The sequence below is a fragment of the Pan paniscus genome, chromosome 4, assembly GCF_029289425.2.
Source record: "Pan paniscus chromosome 4, NHGRI_mPanPan1-v2.0_pri, whole genome shotgun sequence".
NCBI lineage: Eukaryota > Metazoa > Chordata > Mammalia > Primates > Hominidae > Pan > Pan paniscus.
Window position 1 is genome coordinate 85,202,922 of NC_073253.2, and position 12,479 is coordinate 85,215,400.

The 12,479-nt window shown below is 33.9% G+C and overlaps 1 long non-coding RNA gene across 1 annotated transcript in view; it reads left to right on the forward strand.

Annotated features, from left to right (window-relative positions):
* LOC112439842 (uncharacterized) overlaps nucleotides 1-12,479 on the forward strand; it is an 84,838-nt gene that overhangs the window by 21,772 nt on the left and 50,587 nt on the right. The window contains exons 2-3 of the long non-coding RNA XR_008955594.1: nucleotides 1,992-2,021; nucleotides 6,911-6,950. This is a non-coding gene — a long non-coding RNA (uncharacterized LOC112439842). The remainder of the gene's footprint in view (nucleotides 1-1,991; nucleotides 2,022-6,910; nucleotides 6,951-12,479) is intronic.

Genomic DNA, 12,479 nt, shown 5'->3' on the forward strand with positions numbered 1-12,479 from the left:
CAATGGATCTCCTGAGCTTATTCCTTCTATCTAACTGAAATGTTGTATACCTTGATTTTCCTAAATCTCTCTACCCTCCAGCCTCTGGTAACCTCCATTCTACTCTGTACATATTTTTAAACATATAATTTCAACTTTTATTATAGATTAAAGGGTACACATATGTGTTTGTTACATAGACAAATTGTGTGGCACTGAGGCTTGTGGTTTGTTCCACTGATCCCGTCACACACGCACTAGGCATAGTTCTTAACAGGTGATTCTTCTGCCCAATTACCCCTTCTCCTGCTTCATCTAGTGGTCCCCAGTCTCTATTTTTCACATCTTTACACTAATATGTATTAATCATTTTGCTCGCACTTATAAGTAAGAACATGGTATTTGGCTTTCTGTTCTTGAAGTAGCTTGCTTAAGATAATGTCCTCCAGCTTCATCCATGTTGCTGCAAAAAATGTGATTTCATTATTTTTAATGGCTGCATAGTATTCCATGGTGTACATGTACCAGATTTCTTTTTCGTCCAGTCCACTGTTCATGGGTACCTAGGTTGACATTATGTATTTGCTATTGTGAATAACACTGCAATGAACATGAGGATGCATGTGTCTTTTTGATAGAATGAATTATTTTCCTTTGAGTATATACCCAGTAACGAGATTGCTGAGTTCAATGGTAGTTCTGTTTTAAATTCTTTGAGAAATCTCTAAACTGCTTTCCACAGTTGATGAACTAGTTTATTTCCACTAGCAGTCTACAAGTATTCCTTTTTCTTTACAGTTTCACCAACTTTTGTTGTTTTTTGACTTTTTAATAATTGCCATTCTGATTTGTGTAAGATGGTATCAAATTGTGGTTTTGATCTGCATTTCTATGCTGATTAGTGATGTTAAGTAATTTTTTCATATGTTTGTTGGCCACTGGTATGTATTCTTTTAAGAAATGCCTGTTCACATCCTTTGCCCATTTTTAATTAAACTTTTTATCCCTCATCAACTCTGTTCTTTTTTAATTGAATTTTTAAATTGACAAATCAAAATTGTATATGTTTATTGTACGCAAATATCCACTTTTTTCTTCCTAATACACTTGCCACTCTCTGGCATGGTCATCATTTATTTTTTTAGGTGCAGTCATGTGCTGTATAACAACATTTCAATTAACAACAGACCACATATAGGACAGTGGTCCCATAAGATAATAATGGAGCTGAAAAATTCTTATCATCTACTGACATTGTAGCCATTCTGACATATCAGTTCAATGCATTACTCACATGTTTGTGACAATGCTGCTGTAAACAAACCTACTGCACTGCCAGTTGTATAAAATTATAGCACATGTAATTGCGTACATTACATAATACTTGATAATGACAATAAATGACCGTTACTTGTTTATATATTTATTATGCTATACTTTCTATCATTATTTTAGAGTAAAACTTTGAAAAGTTATACTTTTCTGCTTATAAAAAACATTAACTGTAAATCAGCCTCAGGCAGGCCCTTCAGGAGATATTCCAGAAGAAGGCATTGTTGTCATAAAATATGACAGCTTTATGCATGTTATTGCCCTTGAATATTTTCCTGGGAAACAAGATGTGGAGGTTGAAGACAGTAATATTGATAATCCTGACCCTGATTAGGCTGAGGTAAATGTGTATTTTTGTATCTTAGTTTTTAACAAAAAAGTTTAAATATTAAAAATATATAAAAATGTTACAAATACAAAAATAATAAGGATATAAAAAATAAAATATTTTTGTAAAGCTGTACAATGTGTGTTTTAGGATGTTATTACAAAAGTCAAAGATTAAAAATAAAAAGTTTATAAAGAAAAAATGTTATAGTAAACTAAGATTAATTTATTATTGAAGAAAGAAAAATTTCTAAATAAATTTAATGTTGACTCCATGTACAGTATTTATAAAGTAGACAGTAATGCCTGGGCCTTCATATTTACTCACCACTCATTCAATGTCTCACCCACAGCAACCTCCAGTCCTGCAAGCTTCATTCCTGGTAAGTATCCTATACAGGTGTATCGTATTTTTTATACCATATTTTTACTGTACCTTTTCTAGATTTAGATATTTTTAGATGTACAAATACTCACAATTGTATTATAATTGCCTACAGTATTTAATACTGTAGTCTGCTGTACAAATTTGTAGCTTAGGAGCAATAGGCTATGCTGTATAGCTTAGGTGTGTAATAGGCTCTCCTATCTAGTTTGTGTAATTTTACTCTACAGTGACAAAATCGCCAAAGAAGACATCTATCAGAACATATTCCCGTCATTAAGCAACACATGGCTATATTATGATTTTTTGTTATAGAATTCTCAAATATATTATTGTACCATGATTTCTTCCTAAAATATGAAATGATATTTAATGTCTTCCCTCAATAAAAGACAAAGAACTATACTGAGAAACCATCTTCTTCCACCTTCCCTTCACAAATTTTATGGTATGCCTTTAATTTTAATTCACCCCTTGACTTTTATTTGATCACAAAGATTATTAATAAGCTGTTTACTTTTAAAACAAAATATCTGCTTTATTATCTACAAAATTTAAAACTTACTCTTTGATTGCTGTTCAGTAAGGTAGTGGAAGCCTTATGTTCCCCATTATTTTCTATCTCCCACTTGCAAATATGTCAGCCATACTATTATATTTATAATTAAACATATATAATAGTTACATTACTTTATATATTTTTATATATTTTGTTATTATTTTTATCCTGAGAATAGAAAATCAGTTTGAAAGATTTTAATATTATTTTTAACTTTTAATATTTTAAATATTAATATTAATTTTAATATTATGTTTACATTCTGCACAATCAGGCCAATTCAATCTATCTATCACAAAAGCCTTTTATCAATATCACTCAGAGAATGTCTTAAGCATTGAGATCTAACAGATTATATTTTCTCACACTTCATCAATTGTTCAAAATAGCTTAATGCTGTTTCCCACTTCCCTATCCATGATTTCTTCTCTTTGCCCCTTTTTCTAATCGTTAAATAATCATTAAGATGCCTAAGAGCATCCAAACTGTAAAAAATTCTACTGATTCTTCCATATGAATCTGCTATTTATGCTTGCTATGCAGCCATCATTTTATGATTCTTGTTGAACTCTTGTGTTGAACTTAGACACCCTTTTGTCCTGAGGACCAGTTCTTTGTGTAACTAGAAATAAGAAGTATATATGATTAATTTTTCCTAAAATAATATTAATTTTGCATTAACACAATTGCTAATCAAAATGATTAACATGATTATTAACATATTAATACAATTAAAATGATTCTTATTCAGTAAGCTTATATTTTGTTATCAAATTTATAATACCAACAAGCACCAAATTCTCTAAAGGATTAAAAAACGATCTCTGGTGATCTGAAATATCCCAGTGACATATGTGGGTATTCTGTTTTATTCCTATTTTTTAAAATCATGGGTTTATCCTGTTCTTGCTTTTGTGAACTTAGTATATGTACAATCTTATTTTGGCCCTGTATTTGAACATTCCTTTGAGATCTCCCCATCTTGGTATTTTTACTCTAGTTAAATGCATTTTCTCCAGTTTTCCTTCTAGTCCTTCTTTTCCTTTTTAATAATATCTTATCTCTGAATTTATTTTAAAATATGTTTTAATAAAAAAATCATGGATGCTACTGAAAATTCAGTAACTTCATCAAAAAAAAAAGTGATACCAGGAGGGCACAGTGGCTCACGCCTATAATCTCAGCACTTTGGAGGCCAAGGAGAGTGAATCACCTGAGGTCAGGAGTTTGAGACCAGCCTGGCCAGCATGGCAAAACCCCATCTCTACTAAAAATACAAAAATTAGTTGGGTATGGTGGCACACGCTTGTAGTCCCAGCTACTAGGGAGGCCGAGGCAGGAGAATCACTTGAACTCACGAGGCGGAGATTGCAGTGAGCAGAGATCGCACCAGTGCACTGCAGCCTGGGTGACAGAGCCAGGCTCCGTCTCAAAAATAAATAAATAAATAAATAAAAAATAAATAAAGATACCGTGTTTCTATATAGGAAGTTTTAATATTAAAAAGATAGAAATTCCCTCTGAGTTAACTGATGAGTTATTCAGTTCTAGTAAGTATTTTCACTTTGATTTTAAGGGCTGAGGAAGCTAATTATAAATTTTATTCAGAAGGATTGTTTAAAAGAGTAGTTAGGAAATTCAGAAAAGCAATGTGGGGAAGCAAACCATACCAAGCTTTTAAATATGATATAAAGTCTGTGTAGTTAAAGTAGTTTAGTATCAACATCAGAACTGACAGGCATACCAATGAAATAAGATAGAAAACCCAGAATTAGACAAATTATATTTGGAAATTCAGTGTACACTAACAAGGCATCTCAAATCAGTGAGGAAAAGATAATTGATGTTTTGATAACTAGGTGGTTCTAGAAGGAAAAACTGTATCCATGTCTCATCTCTACATCAGCATATATTGTAAGCAGATAAATAAATGTATAAAATTTCGGTTATGAAGTTTCTATAAAAATTAGTAAATAATGAGTGAATTCTTAGAAATGCACAAGTAGTAAAATTTAATAAGTATTCAAAATTCAGCACAGTAATGGAAAATATGAATTTGATTATAATAAACATTTCATCTCAAAAACATCGTAGATAAGAATGACAAATGACAAACTGAAAAATAAAATTGCAACTTCTTTGAAACAAAATGACTGTTAAATTTATAAAGGGCTTCTAAAATTAATCAGGAAAAAATCAACAATGTATCATAATAAAAGAGCAAATAGTATGAATATTAAATGCCAGAAAAAGAAATGTCAGTGGCTGTTACACATATGACAATATGTTCAACTTCAATAATAATAAGAGAAAAGCAAATAAAACTTCATTTAAATATCATTCATTATCTCTCAAGCTTTTACAAATCTAAAGTTCGAAGCTGTAGATCACAAGGACATTTATATATCACTATGGAAATGCAAACTGGCATATCACTCTTTAGGGGAGATTTGCCAATGTTTATCAAAATTGTACATTCCTTTATCCTTTGAACCAGCAAACTTATTTCAGAATACTGGGAATCTATTCAAAGTTAAATTGACAAAAAATAGAAAATGACTTATGTACATTGATTTCAGCATTATTTAAAATAGCAAAAGACCAGAAACAACCTGAATGCTGTTTAGGTTGACTGGTTGGATGAATTATGTTGCTTAGGAAACTGAGTAAACAATGAAAAATCAAGAAGTATGCTGTACTGCTGGAAAATGGAATAAACTCCATAATTTACTAAGTAGTTAACTCCAAAATATATTGTTCAATGATGAATGCAATATAGATAAAAGTATATATAGTGTATATTGAGAAAAAGAAATAAATCTTGGGGCCCCAAGATCACTAAGCTAAAGGGAAAAGTCAAGCTGGAAACTGCTTAAGGCAAATCTGCCTCCCATTCTATTCAAAGTCACCCCTCTGCTCACGGAGATGAATGCATATCTGTTTGCCTCATTTAGAGAGGCTAATCAGAAACTCAAAAGAACGCAACCATTTGTCTCTTATCTACCTATGGCATGGAAGCTCCCTCTCAGCTTCCAGTTTTCCCGCCTTTGCCTCAAGTTGTTCCACCTTTCCAGACTGAACCAATGTACATCTTACACATATTAATTGATGTCTCATGTCTCCCTAAAATGTGTAAAACCAAGCTGTGCTCTGGTCACCTTGGGCACATGGCATCAGGACCTTCTGAGGTTGTGTCATGGGCGCATGTCTGGAACATTGGCGAAATAAACTTTCTAAATTTACTGAGACCTGTCTCAGATTTTGGGGGTTCACATTTTGGTAACCCCAGAGGAATTCTGAGTGGAGATGCCCCAGACCTTTGACAAATCTCCTATCAGTGCTTGGTACCAGTGTAACGCCTAAGGTTCTTGCCAAGCCATGCCAAAGAATTGATGTGGCAGCTGTCTGCGGCGAGTGATAGAGACACGGAATGATAGAAAAAAGCTGTAGGCTTTATTGGGCAGAGTGAAAGTACAAAGCTTCCACAGCGTGGAAGGGGTCCTGAATGGGTAGCCGGTATTGGTTTTGGGTGATTGCCTTTTAAACTCTTCAAGGAGGGAAATATGTGCAGCAGGAAGATGTTACCAGAGTGAGAAACAAAGGCAGTAAATTATTTTGTGACATGTCTAAGATTTTGAGGAAAACCAGAATTGCAACTTAGGTTTTATCTACTTTATGACCTTGTAGCAGCATGGCAAAGGAGACAGGATCTTACAGGACTTTACAAAGTATGTTTACAAGGAATTGGAATGGGGAGTATAGATAAGGTCTGCTGGTCACAGAGAAAGGGGAAGTTAACATTCCTTTTCCTTTAGTTTTAGGGGACGGGGAAGGGAGAGAGAACACAGGGAAACTTATAGCAAGCTTTTAGCTGTTTATAGCTTTCTTGAGGAAGAAAACACATGCACAAGTCCTGGTGTTAGGAATATTTTAAGCATATATCTTCGATATTATTCATCCAGGACTGAAGTAAGTCCTGATGCAGGAAATGAGTAAGTTTCACAGCTTTCTGAGCCCCTACTCGACCCAGGAAGCCCAGCTGGTACCTCCTCTCACTGGTATGGCTCAAACCAGTGGGAGAATTTGCAGAGGTCTGTGAGCATCCCCTCCAGAGAATCTCTGATCTCCAAAAATTTGGTCAAGATCTAAAGTTTATTTTGCTGTACACCTCCCTTCTTTTTTGGAGTTTTACTTGCTCCCAACAAGGAAGGAGAGACTTCCTGTATCCATCACAATGAAAGGCAGGTAACTTCTTTATGGAGTTTGAGCTCCCTTTCAGCAGGAAAGATGAGTTTGAGATCTCTCTTTTTTTTTTTCCCTGCTTCTAGAATGGTAGAAAGCAGTCTTCAGCCTGAGACCCATCCCTAGGTAAGTACCTGAATTGGGGTTTTGTCTTGGCTAAAGTTTAACAACCAGCTGGTCTTAATTTCTACTTACCATTAGAGCACCCAGTGATCATATTGTGGGGTTTTTATTGTTGTTGTTTGTTCTGGATTTTCACCCATCAGATTTGACCAATTTTACCTGACTTGGTCAAATCTGTGTGAGAATTCCAAGTTCTGGGTAACAAAGCCTCTCTAATTTGGACAAAATTCCTCGCAACTGCAGAGGAGGAAAAACATGCACTTAGTTTATGAGTTTTCGTCTTGTTTTTTTAAAAAACAAAAGTTCTTTCATTTACTTTTCTTCCACCCTGTACCTCCTGCCCCCTTTGCCATCTGTAGTACCAAAAAATCTAAAGGAGTCATCTAATGACTTGAACCACTTTAAAGAATTCACCTGTTTTGGGGTATTCTCTTTTCTTGGTGGAGTTTCAAGAGTCATGGGCAGCTTCTTCTTAGGTCTAAAGCTCTGTTTTCCTGTATTGCATGACTTGGCCTCTTTGGCTTTGGGGATCACAGAGATTACCTTGTACTGTGAGAGGATTTGACCTTGGCATGTGTAATGGCAGATGAGAGCTACAAAGTAGGGGTGGCTGAGCAGGAGTTTAAATAAAGTGGTCTTGGCTGTTGTCTTTTTCTCTCTCCCAGGAAGTTGTTGTTTAAGGATTCTAATTCTAGTCTGGAGATACATTCTAAGGAGACTTCTCCAACGCTTTTTCTCCCAAATTACTCTGAATTCGGTTTGTCTATGTGCATTGGTGTGAGGAGCTGAACTGCTGTTTTCAAAGCTAAATGAGAGATTGAGTTTTCTCAGCTCCAAAGAGAAAGGGCATTTGTTCCTCCCACCAAAAGGCACCCCTGGGTGACTGGGGGCCTCGTGGGAGTCTCTGGGGTTTTGAACCCCCACAGCGTGCAACAGCCCCGCAGGGAAATCCCCAACAAAAATTAATTCAAAATAACAATAACAAAACCCCCCACTTGTCCAGGAAATGCATATAAGGGCTGATCACCTGCCATTTTGAGTCTTCTCTGAGGTCACAGACCTCTGGAGAGAGAAACTGAGACACATAAGAGTGTGGAAATGACTCAGTGTTGATACACTGTGGAGTCCTGCCCACAAGCAGCACACATTGATCCACCACACAAAAACGCTAGGCCCCAGCTCAGTTCCTCCTTTTAAGAAAAAGAGTGGAAAACAATCTAAGAATGAGGAGAAAACAAGGAGAATGACCCCCTTTCAAGCACTCCATAGATTTTATGGCACTTCCACTTACCAGGGTTTATGTAAAATGGAAGTAATATGATCTTTGAGTACACTTACATTAAAGTAAAAGAGCCCTGAGGTCGACCTGCAAACTACAGACTTCCTAAGTTCTCTTTTTCTCTATTTTTCTTTTCTGCCTGCTTTAAATCTGCTGTCTTCTATTAAGATAAAAACCACTATTTGGATTCAAAAGGTTATTCTTGCAAGCCAGTGAATTTGTATTTATCTCATGGCTAAAGTTATGGAGTAAAAGATTTAGGATCTGTGTGTGTGTGTGTGTGTGTGTGTGTGTGTGTGTGTGTGTGTGTGTATGTGTTCATAATTTCTGTAATTTTATGTTCAATTGGCAATTAAACCCATTTTAATTTCCCTCTAGCATATCAGAATTTTTCTCACTGTATCTTATGATGTAAATTTTGCTCTTGGATTTTCACCTGAGTTATTTCCTTTAATATGCAAATTTAAGGCTATTTAGCTAACAACTACCTATGGTAGTAAAACAGGTTATCAAGACTTTGAAAGTTTAACAAAAAAAAGTTTATCATGAATCTATAAGATGTATTTCTATCAGCATGCCTAATACATTTATGTATTTATGTGTTGTTTACACAACATTTCACTACTGGAAAAAAGGAACTCTAATTAATTGGCTTAAGAAAATAAAAGCACTTGAATCAAATACTTTATCAGGAAAAGGGAAAAGACTACTCAACCGCTTTTTCAAGTTAACGTAACTTAAGCAAAATCTTTAATAAATAATCTAGATTTAAAATTATTGGTTAAGTAATGTTAGAAATCTCTTAAAAATTGCCAGCAGACATTGTTGTTTACATTTAATCAAGCAATTTAATACTTATTCTTGCCAAATAATATAATGTGTCAAAATTTGGCATAGGGTTTGCAAAAGTATAATCCCAGCCCAAAGCAGAATGATCTTTGCTTGTGTAATCTTTAATAAATAAGACATTGATTTATTAACAATAACATTGGTTTTATAACAATAGCTACATCTTGAATTTAGTAAGATTACCATAACTTCTAATCTTGTGGCTTTAGGCAATCTAGTCCACAGGCTGTAAGGTTTGTTTTGAGAAGGAACTGTTACTGTCTTTGTTTCAAAGCTAAAGTATAAATTAATTTCCTCCCAAAGTTAGGTCAGCCTAGGCCCAGGAATGAACAAGAACAGCCTTGAGGTTAGAAGCAAGATGGAGTCAGTTAGGTCAGATCTTTTTCACTGTCTCAGTTAAAATTTCACAATGGCAGTTCTATAACTTTAAATAATGACTATCACAGTTTTCACAAATTATGTAGGTAAATGATTAAAATAAAATAATTAGGTAAACGTAACAGGATAAATACATGTAGAAAATGTCATAATTTAGAATCTAAAGTTGTATTAAATTTAATAATAGGTATTTCATTATATGGATATTTTCCAATAAAATAATACCCTATATACTATAAAAATATATTATATATTATAAATATCCAAATTATTTTATATATTATAAAAATATATCTATAAATATATATTTAGAAAACATTATTTCTAAAAAACATGTCTTTTTTAAAAAGGTGAACCATTTTTTTCTATTTCAAAGCTTATTTAAAGCTAGGTAAAAACTAGGTAAAAGAAACCAGAAAATAAGAGAGATGTAAAGAAAATTATAAAAATAGTGATTTTTTTGGTAAGAAAGGTTAAAGTGAAATAATTTTATATGAGAAACAATATTATATGGTAGATTTATTCCTAGAATAAAATGGTTGTTTAAGCAAGAGGTTATGTTCAGGACAAATAAAAATTTCAAGCATGTCATGAAGGGTCTTTATAAGTCATAAGTCACAATAAGAGGATTTATTTAAAAAAAAAAGAAACCAACAGTGAAATTTTCTTAAGGAATTGATTTACCCTTAATAAATCATAGGAGATTTTAATTTTTTTTACCCAAGTTTAACTTTTATTGCATCTTGCCACTTTCAGGTTTTTCTCCCCTTTTAAAGGGCGCAAAATGATAATGTTCTCCTTCAACTCATTTTCAGCTCGTACAAGTCTTTTTTCCTCAATTTCTGTTTGTTGTGGTCTGATGCTAACAATGCTTTCTTAAATGCCCAAAGGAAATGTTTTCTTCAACATAATATTCTGTTCAGTGCACATGGTTTTTATTTCTGCCTTTCAGTAACTGGCCTAAAAGATATTTCATTTTATCAAAAGCAATTCCTATGCCATTATTAAGTTTTGGTTTGCTTAGGAAAAAAAACTTTGATAAAATTTTTATCTTTAATTAAGGTTATTAAATCTGTGTATCTTTCTATATGTGCTTTTAAAGTTTTTGTGACATTGAGTTACAGGGCTTTGACTCCTGGGTCTAAAAAGGACTCCAAGTCCTGCTAAACTGTAAATACTGAGAGCAGTTAAAGCCTCATCTTCAGACCCAGTAGAAGATGCCAATCAAAATAAACTGCATTCTTGAGACGCAGGGCCAAAAATAAAGCAATTCAACAACTCAAGATCCAGGGACTCTCACAGAAAAAGTGGGCATGTGAGATTTTAAGGGCTGATCTTGAGATTAAAATAAGTTCAGTTTCTGTATAAAGTAGTCATTAATGTCAAAGGACACTGATGCAAGACGAGCATATGGACTCTTATCTCAAATTAACAAGGTTTTCTTCAAACTGTAACTATTAGCCCTTTGTCAGATGGATAGATTGCAAAAATTTTCTCCCATTCTGTAGGTTGCCTGTTCATGCTGATGATAGTGTCTTTTGCTGTGCAGAAGCTCTTTAGTTTAATTAGATCCCATTTGTCAATTTTTGCTTTTGTTGCCATTGCTTCTGGTGTTTTAGTCATGAAGTCTTTGCCCATGTTTATGTCCCAAATGGTATTGCCTAGGTTTTCTTCTAGGGTTTTTATGGTTTTAGGTATTACATTTAAGTCTTTAATCCATCTTGAGTTACTTTTTGTATAAGGTGTAAGGAAGGGATCCAGTTTCAGTTTTCTGCATATGGCTAGCCAATTTTCCCAACACCGTTTATTCTACTATAATGGCACATGCACACGTATATTTATTGTGGCACTGTTCACAATAGCAAAGACTTGGAACCAATCCAAATGCCCATCAATGATAGACTGGATAAAGAAAATATGGCACATATACACCATGGAATACTATGCAGCCATAGAAAGGATGAGTCAATGTGCTTTGCAAGGAAACCATCATTCTCAGCAAATTAACACAATAACAGAAAACCAAACATCACATATTCTCACTCATAAGTGTGAGCTGAACAATGAGAAGACATGGACACAGGGAGGGGAACATCACACACCAGGGCCCGTTGGGGGGGTGTGGTTCTGGGGGAGGGATAGCATTAGGAGAAATACCTGATGTAGATGACGGGTTGATGGGTACAGGAAACCACCGTGGCACATGTATACCTATGTAACAAACCTGCATGTTCTCCACATGTACCTCAGAACTTAAAGTATAACTAAAAAAAAAACACTGACTTTTTAATAAAGATTATAAAGGTTATAAACGGTTTATGGAGGTTATACCCTATGGTCGAGATTAAAATCTTACAGATTGTTTATAAAATTTCAAAAAACAAATTTAATTGGCTTCATGCTGTTTTTATTAGGTTTCATTATTTAGAAAATTAAGTCTACTCTCTCAAAGAAAGAAAGTTTTTGCCTTTTTGAAAAAATCCTTGAGTTATTTATTTGGTCAAATGAATAACTTATTTTACAATGACCTGTGACGTCAAGTGTTTTAAATCTTTGATATTTGACAGACTTTCCAAAATTAAATAAAAAATTCTGTCTTTTACTAATGTAATTAATCCTTTAAGATATTTGTGAAATAAATTGAAACCCTTTTAGTGTTTGGCCATTATGTACAATTCTAGCTTTGGTATTAAATAATATAGCTTATTTGTTCAATAAAATTTGCATGAAAGCTGCTACATGTTAGTTACTCTTCTTGGTTTAGAAAAGATTTTCAGTATACAACACAGATATCTTAGTTTATATTTCTTTAAAAGCAGAACCTGAGACAGGAACTTAGTTGCAGATAATTTAGTAAATACTCTGAAGGAGGAGTGACAGAGAAGAGCATTAGATAAGTAAGAATGAAAAACTGATATAAGTCTATGTAATCCAGGTCACTGGTTGTAGGCAATGAGAGCATAATTCTGCTAGGAATCCAAAGGCGGAGGCTGGAGTTTTTATCCACTGACTTCCATCTTTCATTA